A 16,773-nucleotide genomic window follows, 5' to 3' on the forward strand; every position below is an offset into this window, starting at 1 on the left:
ATCAATGTGTTTGTATTGATTCGAGATGAGTACTTGCGTTTTCTCTGCAAGGCTAGGTATTCTTGGGACTTATTAAAAAATAAAAGTACAGTGAAGTAAAGCAGGACTAAAAATTATCCATACATTATCCATTGAAAGACCAAATAATGTCTCTCACAGCTATCCTATGTTTTAATTTTTTAAAAATATAATACTCACTTTCATAGCATTTACAATGAGCCGAGCGTTTTTCCAAATGCTTTCTGCATAGTAAGTCATTTAATCCTCCCAATAATATAAAGTAGGTATGTGCCAAAGGTCACACAGCTTTACGTGACAGAGCCGAGATTTGAACCCAGACAGTCTGGGTCAGAGGTCATGTTCAGAACATGTGAATGAGTGAATGAATCCCCCACCTGGAATGAGCTGGGTGTGAGTTATACTATTTCTTGAACCTTTGTAGCTGCTGTCTGGTTAGCAAACTGTACATGCATTACTGAATTCAAGGTGGCCTTTTGTCATTTGAATATATTTTATTTGTCAATAGATGCTAAAAAAAAAAAGTCACAGGAGGAGCCATGACATTTGTTCATGTTTATATTCGTCTCCAGTTGCTGCTGTAACAAATTACCACAAATTTAGTAGTCTTAAACAACATAAATGTACTCTTTCACAGTTCTGGAGGTCAGAAGTCGAAAATCAACACAGCTGTATTCCTCCCGGAAGCTCAAGGGGAGAATCTGTTTCCTTGCTTTTTCCAGGTTCCAGAGGGCGCCAGCATTCCTTGGCTCACGGCCAGTTCTTCCATCTTCAAAGCCAGAAGCAAAGCGTCTTTTCTCCTCTCTGTCCTCCGGTGTCCCTCTTCCAAGATCCTCTGTAATTACATTGGGCCCACCAGGTAAACCACGACAAGTTTCCCATCTCAAGATCCTCAACTAAATCACATCTGTAAAGTCCTTTTGACCATGTGAGGTTTCCTATTCCCAGCATCCAGAGAGCTGGACATCGCCATCTTTGAGGGGCCGTTATTCACACTACCACAATGTCAGAAAGAGATCCTACCCCTGGAAACGGTGGGAGAGGCCTCTGCTAACACAAGGAGTCCATCGTACAGATAGGAGGCGGCAGAAGTCATCTCGTGATGGCCTAAGCCCTTCCCTCCCTCCTTCCCACGTGTGGCTGGTGGGGCTGGCAGGCTCCTGGGCTCTAAGGAGAGAAGGGGAGAGGGAGCCCTGAGGGGCAGAGCAGCCAGTCTCCCAAGAGAGCCCCTGCCCTCGGCTCAGCAGGGCCAGCTCTGAGAGGCCTTTCCAAAAGGGCCTTGTCTCCCAGAAGGAAACTTAGGGGGGGATAGTAGACCCAAACGATGAGAACTAGATGAAATCTCTGAGGACATCCAGATGGGCTTTGTGCCTCTCATGGGGGACCCTCAGATTTCAGCAGCACAGGATGCACAGCGTGGCCCAGTGAGGGGGATGCAGGGAGACCCTGCAGCCAAAGCCCAGGCAGGCACGCTTCACTGGGTCTTCTCAAGGGTTTGGGGACTGGGGGTGTAGGCAGATGCACGGTCAGCAGTGTCTGGTCCCTGGGGGAGTGTGGGGGTGCAGAGGGACAGACAGGAGGCTCCTGCTCCCATTTCTCTGGAGAAGCTCAGCCTTCTACATGGCCACGGGTCATGTTCCAGCTTCACCATCGTCCCTAACAACAAACATTTATCTGCATCTTTTAGTGAGGCCTGGACTATGAGTCAGGCAAGTGGCCTGAGCTGGGAGGGCAGGGGTTGGGGTGGGGTGGGGGAAGGTAGCTACCAGGAGGTACGGGTTGTTTTGGCTTCCTGCCGTCTGTGGCTTCCCGTCTACGTGAGGAAACGAGGCATGAGCACAGAATGGCCACAGCACAGAGGACATGCCCCTGAAGTGCCGCCTGGCTTTCTGAACTCTCATTTGTACGTGGAAATTATGGAAGAACAATTCAGTCCTTTGCTCTGTACAGAGCGTGTTCCCAGATCCCCCAGCGAATCTCTTACTGCAGGAGAAGTCACAATAAGGCTCTTTCCAAAGGCATCCCATCCCGCAGCTGAAATAGGTCGTTGCCTGCAGGGCTCCTTCTCCCGGAGGGAACGCGGAGGTTTCTGTGCCTGCCAGGAAGTTTCCTCTTCACCGCCTGGATGAACGCAAACTCCGTCAAACAGGAGTTCAGGTCTGCACGTTGCCTGTGAGCACAGCTGGGCCAGCGTCCCACAGCTGCCAGCTGCAGAGGGTTTATTTTCATAGCAACTCGCCCTGTTCTTGACAACGGCGGCCTGGGGCCCAGCTCCAGGATGACAGGTACAGTCAGTGGTTTGCAGCAGTGGCTTTTGTCCCAGCCGCCCACGGGGGCCAGCAAGGCATGTTGGTTCCTGCCACTCGTGAGTGTGAGTCCCCACACCCGACTCAACTTCCTTCGGAGCTGGGCCTTGCTCGAGCTCTCGGAACCCTCCCCAGGCTAAGCAAGGGCCTAGGGAATGTAGACCTGTCCCCGGGAACCGAGTAGGGGAAAGGAAAGGGTTACAGGAAACTCAGGAGACAGAGAACGTGGGGAAGGCAGTCAGGCCCCAACACGGCTCATGCCAGCAGGCAAGGCTCCTTCTAGCCCAGATTCTGTCCCTGAAGGCCAGAGCTGTGAGGGCACATAGCCAGCTTACCCTCCTGAGCAGACTCCTGACTCTTGGGGCTGGAGGTGCCTAAAGATGACCAAGACCAATCCTGTCATCGACTAGATGAGGAAGTTGAGGCCCAGAGATGCCAAACACAAGCACACGCTCAGACAGTGGGTGGGCAGCAGGACTCCAGTTAGAATCCAAAGTGAAATCAGTCGAATTAGCTTCCAACTTCCACCCCCAGCACACACACACACAGGCACATGCATTGCAGGTGACCTATGACTTCCACACCCTAATGAGAGCACCCTTGACCCGAGTTTGCATACAAATGTGGGCTCAGGGGGTGCCCGGAACCCACTCCATGACAATTGCAGCAGCCCCTTTTTGCCACTCAGCTGTGTGCCAGGTATGGGGCCAAATGCCTACCTGCAGTAGCTCATGTAATCCTCACAAGGTCTCAGTGGAGTAGTGATTATTCCCAGCTTACAAAGGAGGAGCCTGGGCTCGAGGGGGTTCCTTCACTTGCCCAAGCCATTCATCTAGAAAGAGGCAGAGCCAGGATTTGTGCCCAGGTCCGCTGGCTCCAGACCCATGCTCTCAGCCGTGCCGGGATCTGCCCGCATTTAGACAGGACCTGCTTCTGTTCCTCCCTCTAACAGCCTCACAAAGGCTTCTGGGGTTCTCCCCTGGGCCTTCTCTCCAGGGAGCAGAAAGGGAGGGTCAAGGGCTGTCAGTTTTGAGGAGTACCAGTCCACATGCAGGTGTGTAAGAAGCCCATGGACCAGCACGGGAGCCATGCAGACCCCTCGAGCTTACCTGAACCTAGACTGGGGAGCGGACTGAGGTGCGCGGGCCTGGGGCCAGAGGGAGACTTACTTCACAACGTATACTGTTTAATATCTTTCAAATCAAGTATTGTATGTATATCTTGCCCTTTAAAAACTAAAACAAATGTTTTAAAAAGTCACCTAAACATATTTGGAAGGAGTTATGATCCCAAACTGACCCACAATACACACTTTTTGTGGCATAAGCTCTTGTGACACCTGCTAGCTTCCAGAACCAGCCAAGTGCTTCACGCTTCACGGAATTATTGTGATAAATCATAACCTGTCACCACCTTGGTGGAGCAGCATAAATGGGATCTCGCAGCTCCTGGCCCAGTTCATACTTTGACTAGCCCGCAAGTTCCACTTAGCAGAGGCCCGGGGTTCTAGCCTCCTTCTTACTCTTCCAGGAAGACACATAGAGGTACAGGAGATACGGTTGTCATCAGCCACCACCCACCCGCTCGCCTGCCAGCACGGTCCTTGTTGCTTTCTTTAGAGCACTTTACACTGCTTGAAATGGTCTCATGTACGTATGGTTTCCCTGCGAATTGTATCTCTCCCCAACGGGAGTGGGGACTTGGTCCTGTTCTCAGCACCTGGAACAATGCCTGGCACATAATGGGCACACAAGAAGCCTTTCCTTGGATAAATTAGTGACCACATAGACTCACAGACCGTCAGAACAGAACTGCATCCCTATCTTATAGAACTGAACTGAGAGTTAAGTGAGAGAATCCATGATGCATGTAAAGCTCTTAGGAATGGAAGTTTTGCGCCCAGCACAGTGCTTTGCTTAAGGAGCTTAAGAAATATTGAGTGAGTGAGTGATGACTGAATTATCATGATTCATGATGAATGAATGAATGATGAAAGGGACCATCAAGATAAACTAGCCCAAACCAAATATCTGACTGAAGACAGCAAGCAGAGCAAAGTGGCCTTCACTCATTTCACCCTCCTTCTGGTTATGAGCCAGATTTTGGAGCCTGCTAAGTAAATGCCAAACCCTGCCCCAGTCCCAGCCTGGGCCTATAGCCCACAAGAGCGTTCAGATCCCTATAGACAGCCCTGTCCTTCCCTGAGCATCAGTGAAACAGCAAAGCAGAGCATGAGTCCCCTTCTCCCCACTGGCATGGCAAAAGATTGGCTTTTGATGCTATTATCCCAAGGACTGTTTCTTAGAAAATCAAGTGTCTCTGTGAGCTCTGCATTCCAGAATATTTCAAGGAGAGGCCAGGCTGCCTGGACAGCCTCTTCTGCTGGGATCCCTTGGCCTGGCTCTTGGTTTAGCCTGTCAGCCCTTACTCCATCTCTATACCACACATTGAAACTCAGACCCTGCTCTGCTCTTTCAATTCAGATCTACCCTGGGCTGGCCCAGAGCTCCCAGGCCACGATTCGGATTTGAGCACAACGGTCCAGCCCTTCTCCTGGGTTCACCACTCCAGCCTTGGCATTTGCCCCTCATTTGGACTTGCTCCACGACCTGGCCTCCCAGCAGGCCCCAAGCCCAGCAGAGAGCCCCCAGCCCCATCCCTGGAAGTCAGAGGAGGTGGCAGAGGCAAGGCTGGGAGTAAAGGAAGGTCATCCGACAGGGAGTTGTGGATTAGCCCCGCCTTCATGAGGATCTCCCTCAGTTCCAACCTGTCCATACAATGATGTGCATGCAGTAGAAAATCCCCACTGAATTGAGTTTCCTTTCATTCTCTCTCCCCAGAAATCCCCTCACTCACATAATTCAGTTCTCTGGGTGGTGGTGAGCACAAATATTTAATCAAGGCAAGTAACCAGATAAGCTGACAGAATTAGAAAGAAACTGGAACAAACACCCTGAGAGACGGTGTTTTCTGCCCACTCCTCCACAAGCCAACTTCACATCTGGTTTCTGTAGGTGCAGATACCCAGGCAGGGCCAGGCTGCAACCCAGGCAAACACCCAGGAAGGAGGGGGCTCATTTCCAAACCAGAGGGAAGAAGCTGGTAAACAGCCTGAGTAGGTCAAAGGGCAGGGAGAGGGGCCATGCCGACTTCACCCTGTCCCGGCGTGGGAGCAGGCCGGTTCAGCAGCGGATGGCAGGCACCACAGCAAATACTTGATTGACATTTCCTGGCACACCCCCGTGGCTTGGCAATTTCCTGCTCCTGGGACATATGGGTGCCTGGGAACAGTTTAACCCAGAGGCAAGTAGGGAAGGTTTTTGTCTTGATCAAGACTCCTCCAGCTGACGTGACAAAAAATCCAACTCAAGTAAAAGTCAAAACAGGTAACACTATACAGCATTTACTGTCCCCAGGCCCTGTCTGTACCTTATCTGCTTTTCCTGTCAACAACTCTAGGAGGAAGGAATGATTAGTGTCCCCATTTTACACATAAAGTCACTGAGTAGCCTGCCCAAGGTCACACAGCTTGGCAAGTTCGGATGAAAACTCAGCCATGTGGTGCCGCCTACACTTTCCTGACTCCAGCTCAAACAGGCAAGAAGAGGTCTGTGCTAGCTTGGGTCCCACCTCCACCCCCATCATGGGAGGGGGTGGATGCAGGTGGGGCTCAGAAGACAGGTGACAGGAACAAGGGGAGCTTCAGACTTTCCGTCTTGGTCTTTAGTCCCTCTTTTCCTGTCGGCTGGGCTGACCCTCGTCACCTGCAGCCTGATTTCCTCCACACACAGAGGGGAGCTGCAGTCAGCACGCTCTCCCTGTGCTCCCAAGTTGGAACCTTCCAGAAAGGGCTCTCTCCTGGCAGGTCTACAGCAGGCAAGGTGGGGGGAGTGGTCTGTAAGAAGGCGGTAGCTCCCATTCCAGTTCTTGGTCAGAGTCATGGAAGGTGCCAGTTCCAGGAAGAAGAGGGGAAGAGTCCTGTCTGGACCCAAGGGCCTCAAGTCCACAGCCCAATAGACAAGAGTGAGAAAGGTCTCTCAGTCTGGCCCCCACGCACTGCGGGGCCGGGATCCTCTGGGCGCTCCCAGGGCGGGGGGTGGGGCAGAGAGGAAATACGAAGACTAAGACGGGTTGCTCTGGGAGGAAGTGGTGGGGGAGCAGGGAAGAGAAAGGAAGTCAGGAATGGACACTGGCACGATAAGGTCCCTGAGACAGATAGGCTGGGAGAGGACACGTGAGTATGAAGGACAAAATGCTTAGATTCCTGGGTCAAGGGTGAGGAGACAGTGCGAATCCTTGCTCTGCTCTTCCTTCTTCTTTCTTTAAGACTTTATTTTATTTATTTATATTTTAATGGAGGTACTGGGAATTGAACCCAGACTTTGTGCATGCTAAGTACACGCTCTGCCACTGAGCTATACACTCCCGTCCACTGTGCTCTTTCTTCTACACGGACAGTCTCCACGGCACATCAGGAGGCCTGCTGGAAATTAGTCCTCATGCTTCCTCCCAGCTTGAATCGGACCTATTCCTGAACAACAAAGCACCCCAAAACTTAGCTTAAAACTACAGTATTAGTTTATTATCTTTCTCAGTTTCTAAGAGTTAGGAATCTGGGGGCTGCTCGACTGGGCAATTCTGGCTGGGGGTCTCTCGTGAGCTTGCAGTCCCACAGCGGCTGGTCACCCCTAAGGCCTCCACACTCACAGGCCTGCTGCCTGGCCCAGGGGCTGCCACAGCTGGGGCTCCCCGGGCATCTCTCGGCTCTGCTCTGAGGCCTTTGCACATGCTCTCCCCAGCACAGCCACTTCAGGGCACCCAGACCCCTTCCGCGTTGGCTCAGGGCTCTCAGACACACCTTCCGAGAACGGAGCAGAAGCTGTGTTGCCCTTTATGACCTAGTCTCGGAGTCGCACAGCCTCGCTTCTACAGCACTTGGTGGGTCAGGAAAATCTCAAAAGTTCTACCCGGGTCCAAGGGGGTGAAACATACAACACCTGTCCATGGAGGAGGGTCATTGTCACTCTATAAGAAGAGCAGTGGGGTGGATAATCACACAGTGGGTGGATGCGGGATGGATGTTGGTGTGGCTGTGTTTGGAAATTACAATCCACCCACCATTCCTCAGGAGCAGCGTGATTCAGAAACAGGAAGAGAACCAGGGCTAGTGGCTGCAGTCTCACTCAAGCTGTGCCTCTTTTTTGTTGTAATTCAAACAATATAGACCATACAGCAAAAAAATCCTGCCTCCCAAAGGAAACCTCCCTAACCAATTTGGTATTCATCCTCTCGGATCCTTTTCCTAGGCATTTACAAATACGTATGTAAGTCTTAATGTGCTGGGAACTTTTCACTGGCCCTCCAGGTCCACTCTCCACCCCCCGCCCCCATGTGCCCTGGGAGGCTAACCCACAGTAAAGGTCTCGTCCCCTTCTGGCTTCCCGGTGGGTTTGGCAAATGCAGAACACCAGGTGGAGACTGGCGGGACGGAGGAGGGTGAGTTCAGGGAATTGATTTTCCATGTCCCTCCCTGGCTGTCTCAGCGAAGTAACTTGAGGAAAGTCACAAGTCGTGTGGGGTGACCCCTCCACGTCGGTCTGTCTCTGGGCTCCCACAGGTGGTGACAGAGCCCCCAGTGTTACGCTCCCCAGGGCACCAGGGCCATGCCTGCTGGTCTCCCATGTCCTGCCTGCCCACAACTCTACAAGGATTCCTTTTATTAAACTCTCCTCGAATTACCCAACACGAGTCTGCCCAATTCATACAACATACCCTCCTATTTTTAAGTGGTATTATGCTGTGCATATTGTTGAGCAAGTAGCTTTCATCACTTAATATGTAATGTACACCGTTCCACATCAGTGCATGTAAGATCCACCTCGCTCCTTTGAATATCTGCCTGTACCGTCTAGAGTGTGTGCGCCCTAACTGGTGTGACCCTTCCCCTTCTGACAGACATTTGCATAGTTTCTAGCTGTTTCCCCTTTACAAACACTGACACAACAAACATACTCATGTGTGTCTGGCTGTCTAAACTGTGTTTCATTGCCTGATACAACTTAAAGGGTAAGGGGTGGGTTCTGGAGCTACATCTCCCTGAGTTCAAATCCAGTCTCCTCTACCTAATGGCTGTCTGACCGTGGGCATATTTGAGGCACTGACACTTCAGGGCCCTCATCCATTAAAAAGGCAGTAATACTTACACAGGGCTTGGGAGGGGAATCTCAAGGACTGGCCAAAGGATTACATGGTATGAACCATGTAAAGCATCTAGCACATTCAGCCACTAAGGTTCAGTTTTCCCATCTGTGAAATAGTACTGTTACCTCCCTGGTTGGGTGATTTTGAGGATTAAGTCTCACAGAGTTGTAAAGATTAAGTGATAATCCAAGTAAAGCACTTAGTGCTGAGCCTATCCTGCAGTAAGTGCTCGGTGAACGTTCGAGCTTTCCTTCTAGCAGCCGTAATCTCTACCGAGTGTGATGTTTTATTGCAGATATTAAGACTGTAACAGCAGTTATATTTTATGTTGATTATGGTTCCTAACAACTAAAACTATTTGTTGAGAGTAATCTAGGCAGAAGAAGTTGCTTAAATAGACCCTTTAGGGATAGAAATGTACATAGAAACATAGCTTATTAATTTGTTTCTTGTAATTTCCTGTTGGGGAAATCGACCAAAGTTCCTTCTTTAGCTGCATTATGTAAACGAGCGTTTGGGGGCCAGTGGGGTGAGTGGAATGGCTCCCTTTGATGATTATCCCCATAAAGGCGGACCCCAGATTTATCTTTTCTTCCATGTCGTTCTCTCTGCCAACAAACATATCTGCTCCATCCACTTGCCTCGGCACTAGAGAGCTGACAGGAGACATGGAGGGGGAGGGAGCCCTTCTGTAGTTCTTGAACCTCTAAATATTGGATTAGAATCCTAATCCCACAGCGCATCCCAAATCCCGAGAAGTGTCATGGTGGCTTCAGGATATACCACCTTCCAGAGGCCAGGTGGTTCACAGCTGGGAAAGAGGAGCCTGTGGATTTTCAGAACCAACATGCCTGCCAGAGAACTGCTAGTCTTAACTGCAGTTATGACCATTAAGCAAGAGTCTGATAAACACATTGCTTAACACCCATCTATCCATAGGCCCGCAGCTGCCTTCTCCTAGAACTTGATGTCTCTATTTGGGCCATCTCCCCAATGGCATCCCATGCAGAGAAAGTTCACCAGGAAGCCACAGGCATCAGGGCTTGTGGTAGCACTGCCCACTAGGGTAAAAGCCACCAGGACCGGCATCTAATCACATGGGGCTGTGGAGAGCCAGAGCGAGGCTGGGGAGGGGGTGTGCTCTTCCTGCAGGGCCTGCTCCGCCCTCCCCTGTTCTTGGCACATGGATATGTGTACACTGGGCGGCCGTTTGCCCTGAGAAACTGGGACCAGGCCACGGGCACTACAGGGCCTGCACAAACAGGGAATGAGATCCCTCCTGCCCAGCCCTCCACCTCATGGGATGCAGCCTTCCTTACAACACCCGTCTGCTGGTTCTCAAAATCCAGCAGCATCAGACCACCTGGGGGAGGACGGGGCCGAGAGAAGGCTTGTTAAGAAGGCAGAGTCCCAGGTCCTCCCCTGGAGCTGCTGACTCTGTGAATGAGGCTCTGCTTCTGGGAAATACATCCACTTCAGAATCACAAACTGGTGGGCAGTTCACCAAAATGAGCCCTCAGATAATTTTTTTTGTATGTCTGTACCATCCTTAAAGACAAATATAAGATAGTACACCATAAAACTACGAGAAGAGAACATAGGCAAAACATTCTCTGACATAAATCGTAGCAAAGTTTTCTTAGGTCAGTCTCCCAAGACAATAGAAATAAAAGCAAAAATAAACAACTGGGACCTAATCAAACTTACAATCTTTTGCACAGCAAAGGAAACCATAAATAAGACGAAAAAACAACCTATGGAATGGGAGAAAAAAAATTGCAAACAACACAACCAACAAGGGCTTAATTTCAAAAACATACAAACAGCTCATACAATTCAATATTTTTAAAAAAGCCAAACAACCCAATCAAAAAATGGGCAGATGACCCAAACATTTCTCCAGTGAAGACAGAGATGGCCATCAGGCACATGAAAAGATGCTCAACATCACTAATTACTAGAGAAATGCAAATCAAAACTACAAGGTATCACCTCACACCAGTCAGAATGGCCATCATTAAAAACCACAAATAATAAATGCTAGAGAGAGTAAGGAGAAAAGGGAACCTTTCCACACTATTAGTGGGAATGTAAATTGGTGCCGCTACTATGAAGAACAGTATGAAGAACAGGTCTCTTAAAAAACTGAAAATAGAGCTACCATAAGATTCAGCAATCCCACTCCTGGGCATATACCCAGAGGAATCTCTAATTTGAAAAGCTACATGCACTCCAATGTTCACAGCAACACTATTTATAATGGTCAAGCAAACTAAATGTCCATCAACAGATGAATAAAGAAGATGTACTATATAGATACAATGGAATATTACTCAGCCATATAAAAGAATGAAATTTTGCCATTTACAGCAACATGGATGGACTTAGAGATTGCCATACTAAGTCAAAGAAAAACAAATATTGTGATATCACTTATATGTGGAATCTAAAAAAAATGATACAAATGAACTTATTTACAAAGCAGAAACAGACTCAAAGACATAGAAAACAAACTTACAGTTACCAAAAAGGGACTGGCAGGGGAGGGATAAATCCAGAGTTTGGGATTAACAGATACACACTACTTTATATAAAATAGATAAACAACAAGGTCCTACTGGATAGCACAGGGAACTATATTCAAAATCTTGTAACAATCTATAATGGAAAAAAATCTGAAAAAGAATATACATATATGTGTATAACTGAATCACTTTGCTGTACACCAGAAACTAAGACAACTCTGTAAATCAACTACACTTCAATTTTTTAAAAAATGTCTTTGCCATCATGTAAAATGGGAAGATTTCATGTAAAAATCTTATCTCCATCCAGAGCATGGCCAAGACCCAGGTCTGTTTACCACGTGGCAGTAATAAACCAGTGTTAAGCAGCGTCCACCCCTGGAGGCAGGGCTGGTGCTCCCTAGTTCGCCATAGGGCCAGCCCCCCAGTACACACACAGATGCACATGCACTCACCCCTGGCTCTGTCTTCTGGAGGTGCCCCGCAAGCTTTTGAGTTCACAGACTCTGCCCTACACTGCCAGGGCGAGGGATAGAAGAGGCCGAAAGATCGCGCTTCTCTGCTTTCCCAGCTGCAGCCCATGGTACTAATGTCCTACTAACAACAGAGTTAAGTCTCCTAACTCCATTATCCTGTGTCATCCCCTCACAAGGATGGAACTTTCACAAAAGCAGAACCTTTGTCAGTTTCGTTTTCTATAGAATCCTGTGACTGGCACACAGTAGGGGCTCAAAAATATGTACTGAGCAAATCAAAACCACCATGAAATACCACTTCACATCCACTAGAATGGCTACAATCTGGAAAAAAAAAAACCCAGAAAATAAGTGTTGACCAGGACGTGGAGAGTTGGAACCCTCCTGCGTTGCTGGTGGGCATGTAAAATGGTGCAGCCACTATGAAAACAGTCTAGCAATTCCTCAAAAAGTTAAACACAGAGTGACCATATAACCCAGCAATTCCACTCCTAGATATATACCGAGGTATTCAAACAAAAACTTGTATACAAATGTTCATTGCAGCACTATTGCCAAAGGTAGAAACAGCTCAAATGTCTATTGACCAATGAATGGATAGCAAAATGTGATCTATCCATATAATGGAATATTATTCCATCATAAAAAGGGATGGAAGACTGATACCTGCTATGCCATGGATGAACACTATAAGCAAAGAAAAGCCAGACACAAAAGTCTACACATTGTATGATTCCATTTGTATAAAATTCTCAGAATAGGCAAATCCATAGAGACAGAAAGTAAATTAATGGTTGTCAGAGGCTGGGAGGAGAGAGTACTGAAAAGTGACTACTCTCACTGGATAGGGAGTTCTTTTAGGAGTGATGAACACTCTAGTTCTGGAACTAGATAGGATGATGGTCATACAACATTGTGAATAAACTAGATGCCACTGAACACTTTAAAATTGTTAAGATGGTAAATTTTATCTTATGTATATTTTACCACAATAAAAAAAATACTGAATGAATGAATCAGCCCCTGCCATGGAATTATCCTGCGGCCTGATGTACCTCTGTTCTGGGCCCTGGAGAAGCAGAAGGCTAAGGTCTGGCCTGGACCACACAAAACCTCGAGGCCAGAAGGGGAGTGAGCTTGTGTGGAGGTAGGGGTGATTTGGAACTCTGCAGACAATTCTGACTGCCTGGAAAGCAAGGGAGAGGAGGAGGTACCTACAGAGGTGGTCAGGTTACAAAAGAACTCACAAATCAGGCCAAGGAGCTCAGAAGTTATCCCAGAGGTGGTAGGGAGTCACTAAGGAATATTCAGCAGGGGAGTTATATGATCACATTTGCAGTTTTCATGCCCTTTGAACCTACAAATGTTCCACGAGGCCCCCAAAGCAGTTCTTAATGCAATTCCCCTTCAGCTCTCTGGCCCTGCTCACTCTTCACCCACACACATCTGTTAAAGGCCTTTCTCATAGGTTAGGTACCCGGAAACAGTCTCCAGACAGATTTGCATGTCGGGAGGCTTGCCGAGGAGAATCCTGGAGTAGCTCCTGCAGGGGAGCGAGGGCACTGGGTAGAGGCCGAGGCTGAACTGGGATGCAACTGACACAGACACCTCAGATGACCTGAGGGGAGCTCTGAAGCCGGATGCCTCAAAGAAGGCAAGGAGTCCCCGTCTACGTGGCCCTCCTCTCTGACTAGTCATTGGATGCAGGCTGCCCTGGGAGAGGGCAGAGCCTTGAACCTGGTGGCTCCCTTCCTCCAAGTGCAATTCCTGGGGAAGGATTCAGCGTTGAGCAGCCAGCAGGCAAGGCTCCCTGCAGCTGCAGAGGGAGTGCCTGGGCCCTGAAGGGAGACCTGGACGTGGACCCACAGCAACCACTACAGGCCTCGCCCGGGGCTCAGAGTTCTTTGCAGCTAAGTGTTCAGAGAGATGCTTGCTGTTTCCCCAGCTTCTGCCCACATCTGCTACTGCCAGAGCCAGCCCTCTGAAAGTTCCCCTCAAGAGTTTCAAGACATCAGCTAGGTCATAATTTTCCATCTTCTCCTCCACCCCTTTCCTCCTCCAGGTCTCCTCTGCCAGGGACCACCTCATCACCAGGTGCTATCACTGTAGCTACTGAAATCCTACCCCTCCACCACCACCTGACTGCCCAGACATGAACAGAGCTACGTGGTCTTCTCTGGCAAAGCTGGGGAGAAAGTCCCCTCCCCTAGTGACCCGCTTCCCTAGAGGAGCTGTAAAGATCTCCTGCGCCTCAGTTTCCAGGGTTAGCACCTTTACATTGCCCCTGCTGGGCTGGGGGGTTAAAGAACCTCAGGAGGGCCTTCTCAACCTTGGCTGCCCACAGAATCCCCTGGGGAAACTTTTTAAAAATACCAGTGCCTGGGCTCCACCCCAGACCAATGGAAACTCACAGGGTGGGGCCAGGCACTGGGAGTGCTTTGCAATCTCCCCTCGTGATTCGAGTACCTGCCAAAGCTGAGAACTAGTGACCTCGATTATATTTTTTTACAAAGATCAGTCAGGGAGCGTGGAGGACAGCGATGATTTAGGAGAGAGAAGTCAGGGCTTGACCCGGCCCAGAGGTGATGTGTGTGAGTGGAAAAGACGAAGGCAGAGATTATGTAAGCAGAGTGAACAACGGCCCAGGCAGGGTTAAATTGGAGGAATTTCCCAAGAAGCCAAGAAGTGCTCCTGCCCGGGCCCCACCCCCAGGGATCCTGATTTAATTGGTCCAGGTGGCTGAGCCCTGGAGGGCGGGGCGGGCATCAAGTGACCCAGGTGATTCTAATGGGCAGGTCAAGCTGAGAGCCAGAGCTTTCTGTCCTGTCACAGTCTTGCCTGGCAACCCCACCAAGCAGGTGTCCAAAGTTTCCAGGTGGCCTCCACCCAGTGTTGACAAGCCAGCCATGTTTCTTACCACCTGGACCCTGGAGCGAGGTCTTGAGCAACTCCAAGTTCCATCCAATCTAAACTCTAACGCCAGCACGCCCAGCCTGCCTCCTGGGAGAGTGGGTGGAGCTGCTCTGCAGGGCGTGGAGCTGGACAGCCGTTTGTGGCTCTCCTTCCTGGGCACTCAGCTGGTCTTCTGCCCCTCCCACCAAAAGCGCCAGCCAGTGCTTTATCCAGTTTGGCATTTTCTCATGCAGGTGATTTTTATTTTCCAGAAAGGAAATCACTATTTTTCTAAAGATAAATATAATACATAATTGGTTTTCTTTTTAAATCTTTTTCCAGAATATGAAGTAAAAAGTGAAAATCACCCTTAATCCCCACACCCAGAGGCGCCCCCAGTAAGAAAGAGCAGAGCAGCTCCTGATGGCTGGAGCTGGCCTGTACTCACAGCCAGGCCTTGGTCTTGTGGACAAAGAATGTCGCCTGCCATTCTCCTGTTGAGCAGAACCAGCTCCACAGAACACCAACATCAGCCAAGGCCACTGCCACTGTGAAGAGCAGGACAAAGACAAGACCATTCTGTGATTGTGTCTGAATGAAACAAAAACAAGAGCATCGTCCAAACTCCAAAAATAACCAAACATCCACCTCTTCTGGCAAATCAGTGACTGTTGTTTTTGTTTTGTTTTGTTTTGACCAATTATAGCCTCATTTCATTCATCCTGATGAGAATTATTAAGACATCCAGTCAAAATTACCCCTGTTTCCTGGTAGCATCCAATCCAGAGCACAGCCCTGCTTGCAAGCTCAACACTGATACTAATTCCTTTCTAGCATCTTCTGTCTCTTTTTTTCATTGGGAGGGAGGTAATTAGGTGTATTTATTTATTTATTTATTTATTTATTTAATAGAGGTACTGGGGATTGAACCCAAGACCTCATGCATGTTAAGCATGCGCTCTACCACTGAGATATACCCTCCTCCACTACCAGAACATTTTATAAGAGGAAAATATCCAAGCTGCCGGTAAACCCCACTGCACTTTGTTCCTGGTGGGATATAGAGCATTGACACCATAATTTTGGAACATACCCTTCCAGATGTTTTTTCTCTGAATATAGATAAATTTTTATTTGAAAAAATGAAGAAGACTGTAATTCTATTTTACGATCTACTTTTTTGTGAAGTTAACAACCCCTTAAGAAAATTATTTTCAACAGCTGCCTCTCCTGCTGTATGGATGCTGTGGACGTGCTAAGTCCACTTTCTAATCGTGTGATTCTGTGTGTCTTTAAGCCTTTTGACAGTCGGCTCATATGCTTTTTTGATATCTGCCATGGGCTGCTGGCTTTCTTCAGAAAATCCTGAGAGGGATCACCGCTTTGCCAGGCTTTGGTGCGGGGAAGCCACGGGTGAGGGTGGAGATACTGCAACTGTTCTCCGGGGAGCAGAGCCGGGGTCCTCTCAGGTATGGCAGGAAAAGTTGCCACTGATGCAGAGCCAAGCTTCAGAGCTGAACCTGAGAGGAGGTCCGCACACTCCCCGCCACTCCCAGTGTCGCCCATTCAAAGATCAGGGATCTTCAGCTTTCAGAACACCCACTGCCTCGGAGGGGATTCCATCCAGGGTAATCGAGCTTGGAAACCATTTTTGTGGATTTATATCTTACAGGAAGATTCTCCAAGGTAGTGAAGCCAACAAAATTCCAAAACAGCAAGGTCAGTTCAGCTCCGTTAACTAATTCGAGGCCATAAATCAAGGCCAGGAAACGGGCTGTGTTCTAGTGCAATGCTTTCAAGCCTCCAGTCACCTGGGGGTCCTCACAACAGAGTCTTGATTCCAACAGGCGAGTCTGAGAGTCTGCAGGTCTAACAAGATCCCAGGCGATGCTGATGCTGCCAGAGTAGCCAGGTCCTCACTGTCTGGCTGGCACTTACCCCTAAAAGTCTCCCGTGAATTCACTCTCATTGTTTGCCAACATTTGGGGAGAGTGTGATGATTGCCAAATGTATCAGACCTCTCTTCCCACCTCGGAGAAAAGAAGTCTCTAGTTCCCTTCAAGGGATGAAACTTTAGCCGGGCAAAAGTTCTGCTCTCCAGACAGGAGTTTGGACACCACACCCAGCTCACACACAGCTGCACACAGGCAACGTGAGGTGGAGGAAATGGGGAGGGCTCCCACCTTCTCGTAGCAGGCTTGAAGGAGAGCTTAAACAGACCTGCTCCCAAAGAGCCCGGTTTCAAGGAATGAATGACTCCAAGGCCCAGAAGCCCCCAGACGGCACCCCCTGTGCACGTCTATGATTATCTCCATATAAAAGTTCACTATTCCAAATTGAGAGATAAAAGCAAAA

At 48.9% G+C, this 16,773-nt stretch overlaps 1 long non-coding RNA gene across 2 annotated transcripts in view; it reads right to left on the reverse strand.

The window, feature by feature from the left end:
• Window positions 1-584: 584 nt before the first annotated feature.
• The window catches only part of LOC116285598 (uncharacterized), a 30,757-nt gene continuing 14,568 nt past the window's right edge, over window positions 585-16,773 (reverse strand). For both annotated transcript variants that reach the window (XR_012063985.1, XR_012063984.1), the window contains exons 3-4: window positions 14,867-14,966; window positions 585-853 (exon numbers count right to left, since the gene is read on the reverse strand). This is a non-coding gene — a long non-coding RNA (uncharacterized lncRNA). The remainder of the gene's footprint in view (window positions 854-14,866; window positions 14,967-16,773) is intronic.

The sequence above is a fragment of the Vicugna pacos genome, chromosome 25, assembly GCF_048564905.1.
Source record: "Vicugna pacos chromosome 25, VicPac4, whole genome shotgun sequence".
NCBI classification, from domain to species: Eukaryota; Metazoa; Chordata; class Mammalia; order Artiodactyla; family Camelidae; genus Vicugna; species Vicugna pacos.